This window comes from Sitophilus oryzae, unplaced genomic scaffold, assembly GCF_002938485.1.
Source record: "Sitophilus oryzae breed Bouriz unplaced genomic scaffold, Soryzae_2.0 scaffold_179_pilon_pilon, whole genome shotgun sequence".
Taxonomy (NCBI): Eukaryota; Metazoa; Arthropoda; class Insecta; order Coleoptera; family Curculionidae; genus Sitophilus; species Sitophilus oryzae.
In genome coordinates, this window is record NW_022146501.1 from 271,879 (window position 1) to 284,804 (window position 12,926).

Below are 12,926 nucleotides of genomic sequence, written 5' to 3' on the forward strand. Positions count from 1 at the left end.
ACAGACAGACAGACAGACAGACAGACAGACAGACAGACAGACAGACAGACAGACAGACAGACAGACAGACAGACAGAATAAGAAATATTATATATAATAATATAAGAATATAAAAAAATAAGAAATATATTTATGCTTTATAAAGTTTCTAATTTAGACAGACAGACAGACAGACAGACAGAATATAGATAGAATAAGAAATATAATATATAATAATATAAGAATATAAAAAAATAAGAAATATATTTATGCTTTATAAAGTTTCTAATTTTATAGATTTTTATCTGGACTTTCATGACTATAATTTATTTTTTTTTTTCAGATTAACTTATATGTGTCTAATTCAGGTAAGCTCCTCTTCAATTTATTGTTTTGTTAGTATAATATTTCTGTAAGTAGTTTGTAGAATCTAAGAAGTTGTAATATTTTGAGAGATTTGGTTAAACTAGGGTTTTACTTTCTTTAAAAAAGTCCTATTGGTATTTCGCAAGAAAATTTTAAAAATAAAATAGTTATTTTTTGTTGACACTGCTGCGTTAATCTCTGCGGAGACCAGCCTGTTAGCAGTGATTTTACTACAACTATCTAAGAATATTAACTTTTAACACACACAATTATCATAAACTGTTGTTGTTCTGTAAGAAATTATTTAAATTACAGACTTTTTCATAAAATGAACCAGCCACAATTTTCTAGACATTATCACAATTTAATGATTGAATTCAATTTTCACAGTTGATAAAAAATAAAAAAAAATATAAATAAATTACCCCGATCTTTTTCATTGTAAGTTCCGAACGATCTTTACAACTCTCCATCGCTTCCAAAAACTGATCTTCCGCAATTGGTTCCAAAGTTTATCGCTTCTTATTCCGAAAAACGACGACTCCAAAAAGAAGTTTAATGCTCATCAAGGGATACATAAAGAACTTGAGCCGAATCCAAGTGTAGAACAACATGGCCAAAACAAATCTTTTACGATCGGCGTCAATTCCGTTTTTGGCACAAGAGACGGCGGGTCATTAACATTGACTAATGCCTCGGAATTATCGGGACCTTTTTCCTTTTTCCAAACAGCCACAATAGTTAATTTGCCAGGAAATCTTTCTGGAAATCCGTTGTTTTTAACTAATGATAGTATGGGTTTCTTTTGGCTGGATTGGGATATATACTTTGGCTTTGATCTGGGTCAGAAATATATGGCCTGTCGATATTTTTCTTTTTTTGAGTGTTGTGTCCCAGTTGCCGGCTATGGAAGAGTGCCAGAATGTTCTTTTTGCGGTATTTTTATACGTGGAAAAATTGGTATGTGTAAACAATCCAGGAATAATGTGTTATATGTCGGAAGCTTTAACTACAATTTATTCTTTGTATAGAGTAAGTTTGTCTCTATAAAAGGACTTATTTACTAGTATGGTGTGAAAATGTTAACAAATATTTTATATTTTGAAAAAAATTATGTGCTTTTTCACCTGGAACAAAATCTACAAAATAAAAATATATTTTTCTACAAATGTCAAAAACTGACAAGGTTCGCGAATTGGTAGCAATGTGCAAAGTGACACTTTTTTTCATTTTTCCACGTTACCATGACAAGGTGCGCGAAGTAACCCTAGTCACAACCCTAGTCTGCACTAGTTTGGAGAATAATTTTTGGGTCGAAACGACGTTGAATACCTACGTTGGCTAACAGCCTAATTTAGTACAAACTGCAACGTTGTTTAAAATCCTAATTCATAGAAATACAAAACTATAATAATATGGCGTCTAAGTCGCGTTTTATCCTAAATTGGGATAATTATAGTAAAAATATTATTTTTATGATTTAGTTAGAGACATATACCAGATGGCAGTAAAGGAAAACAAAACAAAAGTATTTAAGTGTGGAGGATGTTCGAAGATCATAATTATTGAAACACTTTAACCAACTTTGTAACTCGTTACCGAAGGCAAAAAAGTTAAACGCAAACAACTTTATTGATAAATGTATTGTTTCTACTTTGAAAAATACTAATGGGCCTTGAAATTAAAGAAGTTTTAAAAAATTTCTTGATTTTTTTTAGTAAAATGAGAATAATTTGTTCGCAGTCGAAAAAAAAATTGTTTCCGCATGTTTAGGGTCAAATATTTCAAGTTAATGTATTCGAAAAGCAGGAATTGCTATTTTAGGAACAAAACATTTTCTTATTCAACAACATGGCGGCTTTCACTTTGTTGTTTTGAAGATTAAGATGGAGTAGTTCGAGTAGTCGCATACTGGACTAATAAAGTCGGAGTTCAGCCTTATCAGGTCTATTAATTGAGTGATAACTAATCGCAATCTTGCGATTAGTTATCACTAGTCGCAAGATTGCCTAATATAGTCATCCTAGAGTCTAGCTTGTGTCGCCATCTATATTCTAAATAAACGAGGGAGTGTATAAAGTATCGGTAATATGTCGATGTATATTTAACTTTAGTTTTATATGTGCCTTTCTTACGTCCCATTTTAATTAAGTTTTTTTTTATATAAACAAAAACAGCACTGAACTGTCTGACTGAACAGAACAATGAAGTGAAAATTTAAGATTTAAGGTTATGGTTCAATACAGTTGCAAAAAGGTAGTGGCTCGACGACCTACCAACGTAAGATTAAGGAAATCTAAACAACGTTGGAATTAGTAAAACAGACGACGTTTGCATAACGTTGAAATAGGTCCTGAAAGTGACGTCGGAAAACTCGTTATTGCCCAACATTGTAACTACGTTGTCCGAATCACCTAAAGATCACTTAAGCAAAAAAGGTTACAAGACAACGTTTATTTGACGTCGCAGAAGCGTTTACTTTGTTGTAGTACTAGTTCAACGTCGGCACAACGTTACAACAACGTTTACATTTATTTTAATACCCAAGGTACGGAGCTAACTATTTTTTGTAACTAATCCAACTTTGTGTTTAGTAAACATGTGGTCGCAAGTCGTAAAAATGCTACTTGGGTACAAAAATAACTATTTATCTACATTCAAAACAGTTCAAATTTATTATATTGGTGTTATTTAATTGGCTTATTTAATCAAATGGCTGTGCTGGGTGTAAATGACATTCTTTTGCGCTCCACGTTTGTGCAAAGCTAACACTCTCTCCACAAATTGCAGACCCCATCAATTTTCGGTAGCGCTTGCGCCGTTATAGTTGGTCGGAAAAAACTATAGCATTTAAAATTAGGTCCACAAATTTTATAATCTTGAAAAAGTTCGCCGTGTGTAATTTAAAATTAGTTGATTTTTTTTAAATTGTGTGTATCATAGTAAGACAAATTATGAATTTTACATTGGAGTAAACCATGATATAAATAGAATTCTCTATTTCATACATTAATTTACGATGTATATATTAAGGTTATAATAATATAATTAGACATAAGGATCCAACAAACTCTCTAATGTTAGTTCTAAAATATTTCAGAGCACTAAATATAGATATATCTCGGCGTTCTTTCCGAAAACTTGAAATTTAGCTCGACCTAGTTTTTTGGACGGGCCAAAATTGCAACGTCCTCATGAATAAAACTTGAGGAAATTCGCGCGGAACTTTATACAACAGTACTTCAGTTTTACAGTCTAGGTTCTCGATTAGAATTTTATTACTTTCGAAATTAAACGCCGGCATTTTAAGAACTTTTCGTTCCAACTTTGGATTCGCAACCGGCAACGGTGGATTGTGCTGGATCAAGATGTCTTTAAATTTGCTCGTAAATTGCTAGACATGGGTTTAGAACTTTTTCTTCTATTTTTCCTTACCTTGGTGGCAGATCCGATTTTATACTGACACTGTTGTTTTTTAAGACTCAGCTTAATGGAATTTGTGTCAGTTAAAAAGTTGTTATATTGCAATTTATTTTGTAACTTATTATTTGTGCTGAAATTTACAGTTGAGGATTGGAACATCTGGTGTTACAACAGCAAAATAAAACACTAAGAAAAGACATGTGGCTATCTATTTCAAAAATTAAATTGTAATCGAGTGATTAAAAAATTACCATAAATAATTTTTTTCAAATGGAAACCTATTTTTTTTATTTCACTAGTGTAAAGGTTTGCCTTTGTAGACTAGTCGGTCTTTGTAGACTACCAAAAAGTCTTTGACAGCATCGAAACCTGGTCATTTCTAGCTGCAATGGAGGACGCGAGAATTGATTCTAGATATTATTCCATTATTAAAAATATCTATGATAGTGCAACCTTCCAAGTTAAATTAGATGATGGCCTCAAAACAGAAAAAATACTACTCGGCAAGGGCGTGAGACAAGGAGATACTATCTCTCCCAAGTTATTTACATTGGCACTGGAAAATGTCTTCAAGAAATTAGAATGGGAAAATAGAGATCTAAACATCGATGGGGTACACCTTAGCCATCTGAGATTCGCAGACGATATTGTCTTGCCTACCGCCGACATTCAAGAACTAAACACCATGCTAAATGAGCTAAATGACCAATCCCAGAAAATTGGCCTTAAAATGAACTTGAAGAAGACCAAGATAATGAGCAGCAATATCCATAACATTACCGTTGACAGCGTTATTATTGAAAACGTAGACCATTATATATATTTAGGTCATAAAATCAAGCAGGGCAAGGAAACCAAAATACGGAGATCAAACGCAGGATCCATTTGGCATGGGTAGCATTTGGAAATATGAGCGATATTTTCAAGGATAAAAAGGTGCCCATGAACCTAAAGAAAAGGCTTACGACAGCTGCATTCTACCTGTGCTTACGTATGGCTTAGAGACTATGGCAATTACCCGAAAAACAGCAGAACAACTACGAGTAGCACAAAGAGCCATGGAAAGAATCATGTTGGGAGTTACTATTAGGGAAAAAATACGGAATACCCACATACGTCAAAAAAACAAAATTAATAGATGTTGTTAAAAGAGTGGCAAGTCTGAAGTGGCAATGGATAGGACACGTGGCAAGACAGGATCCAGACCGATGGCGCCAAAAAGTAATCCTATGGAGACCTTGGGGAACAACAAGAAGTGTGGGCCGACCAAAAAAGAGATGGGTCGATGACGTCAGGGCAGTGGCGGGAAGACAATGGATAAGATTGGCCAGAGATCGCGAAGCATTGAAAAACCTAGAAGAGGCCTATATCCAACACTGGATAGAACCAGGCTGAGAAAGAAGCAGAAGAAGAAAGGTTTGCCAATTTGTTACTTTTTGAGTATACATGTTGCTATACCTAAAATAAATCGTTTTTAAGTTATTTAAGATTTAGTTTGAAAACCTATGATTTTCTTGATTTTATCTAGCTTCCTTTGACATTAAGTGTCAAACAGTCAGACAACTTATTTTCATTTGTCAGAAAACGAATCATTTAAATTTCCTATATTATAAATACTGCCTGCTTAGGACCTTAAAAAGTGTATTTATAAAACATAGCAAAGTTGGCTTGAAAATGATGATCGATAACAGACTACTTTTTGAACAAAGTGTCACATTATGGCTTGACGTTTAAAGTCATAGGCTACTGGTTAAAATCAAGAAAAAATATACGCTTTAGAACTAAATCTTAAATAACTTAAAAACAATTTATTTTAGTATAGGAACCTGTATAGTCCTAAAGTAACGAATTGAAAAGCCGTTTCACTAGTGAAATAAAGAAAGTGGGTTTCCATTTGAAAAAAATGATTTATGATAATTTTTTAATGGCTCAATTCTATGACAGCTGCGGGCATTATTATATGGCATTCGAACAATTTTATTTTTGAAATAGATAGCCACATGTCTTCTCTTTATGGTACAATGGCTGTGGTAATCACTAAATTTGACGTTTAGGCTATACACATCAGGCAGTTTTTTTTCGTCCAAAAATTTTAAATATTTTTTTTCTCAAAAACGGTTAATTTTAGATATAGAGTGTTTAATATCAGAAATCATGGAATTTTACAGAGAATTTAAGTATGTAATAAAAAATGGGGGCACCCATTTAAAATAAGAAAGTTGCTGTCAACTTCCGGTATTTCCGGAAGTGCCGCCATATTGAAAATATTTTTAATCCATAGATCTCGTTTTAGAACAATCATGTGAAAAAAATCTCCGATCTAGATTTTACGGTTCTCTAGAAACTTCTAATGCACGCTCAGCCTGGGACACCCTGTATATTGTGTATAGTTGTCATTGTGTGTATTCTGTCTATGATTCCCTATTTTTTTAAAACTAGATAAGCGAGCCAAAACCAACCGAGTATAACAATTAATACCGAAGAATTTTTCTACAATCTTTATTTTAATATTTTGAAGTTTTATTTTACATTTCTCAGCATTCTATCCAATATTTCCTTTTTCAATTTTGTCGCTCCTACTAACAATAAAGGGACTGTGATTGGGTGTAAGGCTATGTAAAAGAAATAGAATAGATGTCGTTCGGACTCGTTATCGCCAGAGCGATTTGTGCGAGGGAAATGTGGAGGCCGGATCTCCAATTTGTTGTTTAGCTTATCTGAGAACGATACAGGGCCCCCGTTATTTGACAATCGTTTCAACTTTGGGGCTTGGTATCTTTGATTCTTCCACTTCGCCGCGCATTCGGTGGCGGCATTATTTCCTGCGCGTACCTAAAATTGATGATTCCGTTTTTCTGCGAGGCCAGAGAAAATAAATGGAAATGGTGGGATATATACGTTTTCCTTTGTATGGTTCTTGATTCGTCCGTTTCAAAGATAAACGAGATATGTATATTTTTATTTATACATCATGAAACTTAAATAAGCAATTTTATTGTATATATTTATATAGTATTGTATATAATAATGCAATTTTATCGTCGTGTATAAAACAATATTTTTTTTTCCATTGCGTGTTACGTTTTAAAAATATTCAGAAATTATTATTTCAAGGAATTTATTACCAGTAGAAAAAATATTGTGCCGGGTTCGCGTTGGTTTCTGTTATGAGGCTAGAAGAAGGAGGCGAATCGACAATGGGCATATTTGAAATTTCTGTCCCTACTTTAAAGCAAGTTTCTCGGTTTGACACCAGAGGCACTGTAAGCGGGTTAGATTGATCATTTGCATTGTTAGAATACGATTTAACTGTGTTTTTACTAGTTTTTTTTTTAAATTTATAGTTATTTTATTGAACTATTAGAATGTAACAATGAGTGTGATTAAAAAAACCCTATATAATAGATCTTGCTTCGTATCTGGCTGTATAAGTAGGACTTACAGTGGAAAAAAGGCAAATAAAGAACGGGGTGAAAGAAACCCAAGCCTTTTCAAAGGTCCTAATGTAAGTGGTATAACTATTTATTTTAAAAAATATGGATAGATGTTAAGAAAAACATTCAAATTATAAACTGTCAGTGTACAGATTAATTTTAAATTCAAATTAATAGAGAATATAGCCTAAAATCAACATCTGCGTAACATAACCTAGGAGGCCTTGTTATAAAATAAAAATAATTTACCTACTAGCTGGTGGCTAAAATTTCCTGTTGATCTATATTAACCACCATTTGAACAGTGCTATTGAAAGTGAATTTACGCCAAAGCAATCTAATATAAAAAGTATTCTAATATAAAATAATTTACTTACCCGAGATGCTTCATTTAAATTGAAAAATAATGTACAGTGGTTGAAGGACTTTTGATTGTGTATATAAACCATTTAGAATAGTTTTTATGAATAAGCTCTTTAAATTAATATGTAGGTATATTGTAGCCAGGTATTTATTTAGAATGCATTTTTTTAAATTATAATTCTTTGTGTTCTTGATATAACATGTTCCTGTTATATTTTTTGGTATAGGTGCTAAATTGTATATTAAATTTATATACTGTATATTTTATTTATTAAATTTAGTGGAATTAGTCAGTTAATAAAGACAAAAGTTGGAATGTATTAATATTGCTAAATAAATAAATATATAATGAAATAAGTCAGTGTATATACATATTTACAACTCTTTTAAAATAAATTCAGTTCATTATTTATTCATTAATATTTTATTTACAAAAATTTACCTTCACAATTATTAGGTGACGTTGAATATAATACATCTTGAATTTAATTGTCTACGAAACAGTGACAATTTGCAAAACTTTGCTAATGACATTAAAACTCAAATTCAGAAAATCTAAAGAAAAAACACTATTGGACACAGGAAACATTTCAGCTTAATGTACCTATTCTCTGGTTTCAGCTATAAAAAGTTATAGGATAGATAACACTGATCAAAGGTTGCAACAGTAGTGTTATTTTCACTTTCCATTGAAGTTATTCCTGATAAAATACTTTTAATTTTCGTGATTCAGTTCCTGTCAATTGCGGTAAAACCACTACTAGTTTGTTACGAAAGTTTTTAATGTTTATTAAAATGATATCACACTGAACTGCTGGTAAACATATCAATTTCAAATGTTTTTATGAAAAACTATTAATAAATCAGTAACAAAATCACACCATAAACTATTTAATTCGCATTTGTCATCAAGAAACAATTACTGTTTAGATCAAATCAAAGGTTGAACTGGTGATATTTGTTGCTGGAAATCTTTTTTGTACAACAGTTATAGGGAAGATTTATTTTAGCAGCTTATATTTTTCTTCGGTGCGTGTATGCACTAAAAATAACCATATAATGAAACAATTTTATAATAACAACTTAGAAAAAGAATATCTAAAACCGGCATCTGATATAACCTAACTTCTAACTTACTTTTCAAACTCAAATTTAAGGTTTTGTATTCACAATTTTAGCCACGCACATTGTTCAATTAGAAAAAAACACGTTTCTAAAAGCTAAATCTGGTAAAAATATGCCCAAATATTAACTGAACTCTATAATTTGTAACAAAATAGTAATTCTTGCCATAAGAAGCTATGTATTTCTCAATCTGTCGGATCACATGCGCCCCTAACGGCGATTTTCGAACTTCATTTAGATCTCAAAAACTGGGCCCATAATTTTTGCGTTCGATTCGCCTCCTCCTTCTAGCCTCCATAGTTTCTATGTAATTTGACAAATAAATAAAGCTGTCTCTTTAGTTGTCAGTTTTGAGTCAAAATTTTTTAATTCTCTTTCGTGTCGATTGCTGATTGAATTGAAGCCAGAAATGGCTCAAAACGAAATAAGTAAAATACCAACAGATATTCAGGCTGAGACGACAAACACCATATCCAAACTAGTTCCAGTTAAATCCCGGATAACTTATGAAAAGGAAATCAACAATTTTCAGAATTTTCAAAAATGGAAGTAATTAAAAAACGTGCAAGAAGAAAAAAAGTTTTTAACCTATCCTTGTGGTTAAAGTACTATTTTATCTACTATTTTTGATAGATATAAGGCAATTTTAAAAGTTGCTATGGAAAAAACTATTAAATATATTTTTCGTCATACTATATTGTTATATTATTATAACATAAGCAAAATCAGAATGGAAAAGATGCATATAACGTCCGCCGGACGTTATCATAACGGCCGGCGGCCGTTAAGTTTCTAAGGTAATCGTAACGTCTGTCACCTGCAACAATGACTATTTATTGTCAGTTGGACTTTTCAAAAATTGGGAAAATAGACCATAGCGAGATGTCGCGAGAAATTCCGTTGGAAATACAGGAGGAAGCGGCTGCGGCTACTCAAAATTATACTTCCGACTATAACCAGAGAGAGATATCAGCAGGAATATGACAATTTTTTGAAGTGGCGGCAGGATAGAAGTATAAACAGCGTAAATGAAGCGGTATTGCTGGCTTATGCTAAAAGAATGTCTGAAATGTATTCTCCTACATCACTGTGGACAAAGATATCCATGCTGAAGCTTGCGTTGAGAGTATATGAAAACATCGACATATCAAGGTAAAAAGCCATTATATTCTTCGATATTTAATCATACTCATCTAAATCATAGATTTGGTAAACTGTTCATGTTTCTGAGGCGCAAAAACGAAGGTTATTCACCAAAAAAAGCCAAAGTTCTGTCGGAGAATGACATAAATAATTTTCTACTGGATGCCGATGATTACACCTGGTTACTCGAAAAAATTGTATTGGTGCTTGGTATTCTTGGAGCTTGTAGGCGCAGCGAGCTTTGGTCACTCACAGTTGATGATTTCGAAGATTCGGAGAAAAATATTCTTGTCTCATTAAGAAATACTAAAAATAAGAAAGATAGGAAATTTCTTATTCCAAAACGGGCCTTCCGTTTGATGCCTATGGTTTATACAAAAAATACATCAACCTGCGTCCTCGTAACTTTGACAATCCAAATTTTTCATTGGTTACAAGAAAGGCAAGTGTGTTAAGCAAATCGTCGGTATACATACCATCGGGAGCGTACCGCAGAAAATTGCAAAATTTTTGAACTTGGAGAATCCAGAACGTTATACAGGGCATTCATTTCGTAGATCATCAGCAACCATGCTCGCCGAAAATGGTGGTGATTTACTATCGCTAAAGGAGCTAGGAGTCTATAAAATCTGTAAATCCCTGGGAAGGATTACAGATTTCTAAGAACAACAAGTGCACTTTTAATTTCCATGTTCATTATCATGAAAAATGAATTTTAGTATAAGACATTATGTATTTTTTATCCTTACTTGTGTTATTGTTCAATAAAATTTGTTATTAAATAGTAGTGTTTATTGCTCTAAAAAATCTGCAGTATGACGAAAAATCTAGAACGCAACACGGCCGATAACAAATAACGGCCTTGGCTGCTTATGATCCTCGGCTATCGCCTCGGATCACAAACTTCAGCCCGGCCGTTATTTGTTGTTTATCGGCCTTATTACGTTAATAACTATAAATACGACTACTCAAGAGCAGACTTGTTTGAAATAAATAAATAAATAATAAATTAACTCGCCACAAAAGTATAGGTAGACATTAGTCAACATTGTTTTAATAGAACCATGTCACTTGAAAAATATTATTTAATTGACTTAGCAAATTTAAAAATAAGCAACATACCTGATAAAATAAACAATATTATTCTAAATCGACTTTAAACACTTTTAAGAAAGTTATCTTCTCTTTATTCTTATCAAACTCAAAAAGAAGTAAAATCAAAAAGACTTATTTTTTTAACTACAATAATAATAATAATAATAACGTTTATTAAACATTTTCTTTTGAAATTAAAACAGATATAAAATAGTACAGTACAATACAACATAATATGCTACTATATCTAATACACATTATCTAAGTACAATTTAACTAAGACTATATTTAAATTTTAAGAATCAAAATAAACGTTAAAAGAATTACCACAAAGTAATAGAATTACTTGTATGTGGAAAGGAATACAATTTAATTATGACAATATATAATGTTCACTGGCACTTATGAAAATTTATTTTGTATATTTTAAGTTAACTAGGTCATTAAATATATCTCTCCCTCGATCAACCATCCATTTGCATACCCCTTTTTTAAACCCGGAGTAACTTTTAACATCCTTTAGGAAGGTTGGTAAGATGTTATATAATCGAGGTACAAAAAACTTTGAAGATCTTTGTCCAACAGTTTTAGAGCATAAACTAGGATAAAACGCCTTATGTCTAGTTTCATATTCATGGTCAACATGTTCAATAGATATTTTCCCCTGATAAATGAATTTTAAAACATCTAGGCTGTATAGCTGACGTATATCCAGTAGATGTGCCTGCTTAAAGAGAACGTTTGAAGAGAAAGTTTTCTTTTTATTGTAAATAATTTTTATGAACCATTTTTGAACAGAATACAAGCTCTTTAAATGACATTCAGCCGCACCACCCCACCCTAGAATTCCATATGTCAAATGAGATTGTACAAGGGATGAGTACAGGATTCTAAGCTGTTTGACGTCCAAAAAACTTTTCAAATAATTAAATTTCGGCAACAATCCTCGCAATTTTTTAGTTACATTATTAATATGAATATTCCATTTAAGATGTTTGTCGATTGTAACCCCTAAATATTTTATAAAATCACATTCCGGTATTACATTATTATTGGTTATTTGTAATCTGTCCCAATCTGGTTCATTATTTTTATAAATAGAGAAGGATATATATTTGGTTTTGTCATAGTTTAATGTTAATTTGTTTTTGATAAACCAGGTATTAATTGTCTGAAAGTCTTCCTCTGCTAATCTTTTCAAATTCGACCAAGAGTTAGATTTATAAAATATCGCTGTATCGTCTGCGTAGCTAAAAATTTCTGCTTTTGTATTAATTGTAAGTAATCATTAATATAAATAACAAATAATAACGGACCCAACACAGTGCCTTGTGGTACACCATGCTCAATCCTTCCTGGCTTGCTATTAATATCTCCCAAATTAACATATTGTGATCTGTTCTTAAGGTAACTTTTTAAAATACTAAGGCTGTTTCCTCGTATTCCATATCTCTCTAATTTGTCTAAAAGTATTTTGTGATTTACCGTATCAAATGCTTTAGCGAGATCTACGAATATACAGAGGCTTCGATGTCCCGAGTCTAGAGCATCATAGATTGATGATGTCAATGCATGAACGGCATCCTGTGTTGATTTGCCTTCTAAAAAACCAAATTGATTTTTTGATATTATGTTAAATTTTAGAAAGAATTTTAACAAACGTTTTTTTATAACTGTTTAAACTTAAAATTTTAGAAGAAACTCTTAATATAGATATCGGTCTATAATTGCCTATATGCTCCTTATCACCCCCTTTATATAATGGTTTAATTACACCTACTTTAAGACAGTCCGGAAAACAACCACTTTCGATAAAATAATTTATCAAAAACGTTAAGGGCTTTGATATATCTCCCGAAATTATTTTAATAATATTCGAGCTAATATTGTCATAACCAGGAGCTTTTTTAATTTTTAGATTTTTTATTATGTTTATTATTTCGTCTTCGCAAGTTTGACGTAAATACAGACTGTTTTCCAGACGGTTTATATCACAGG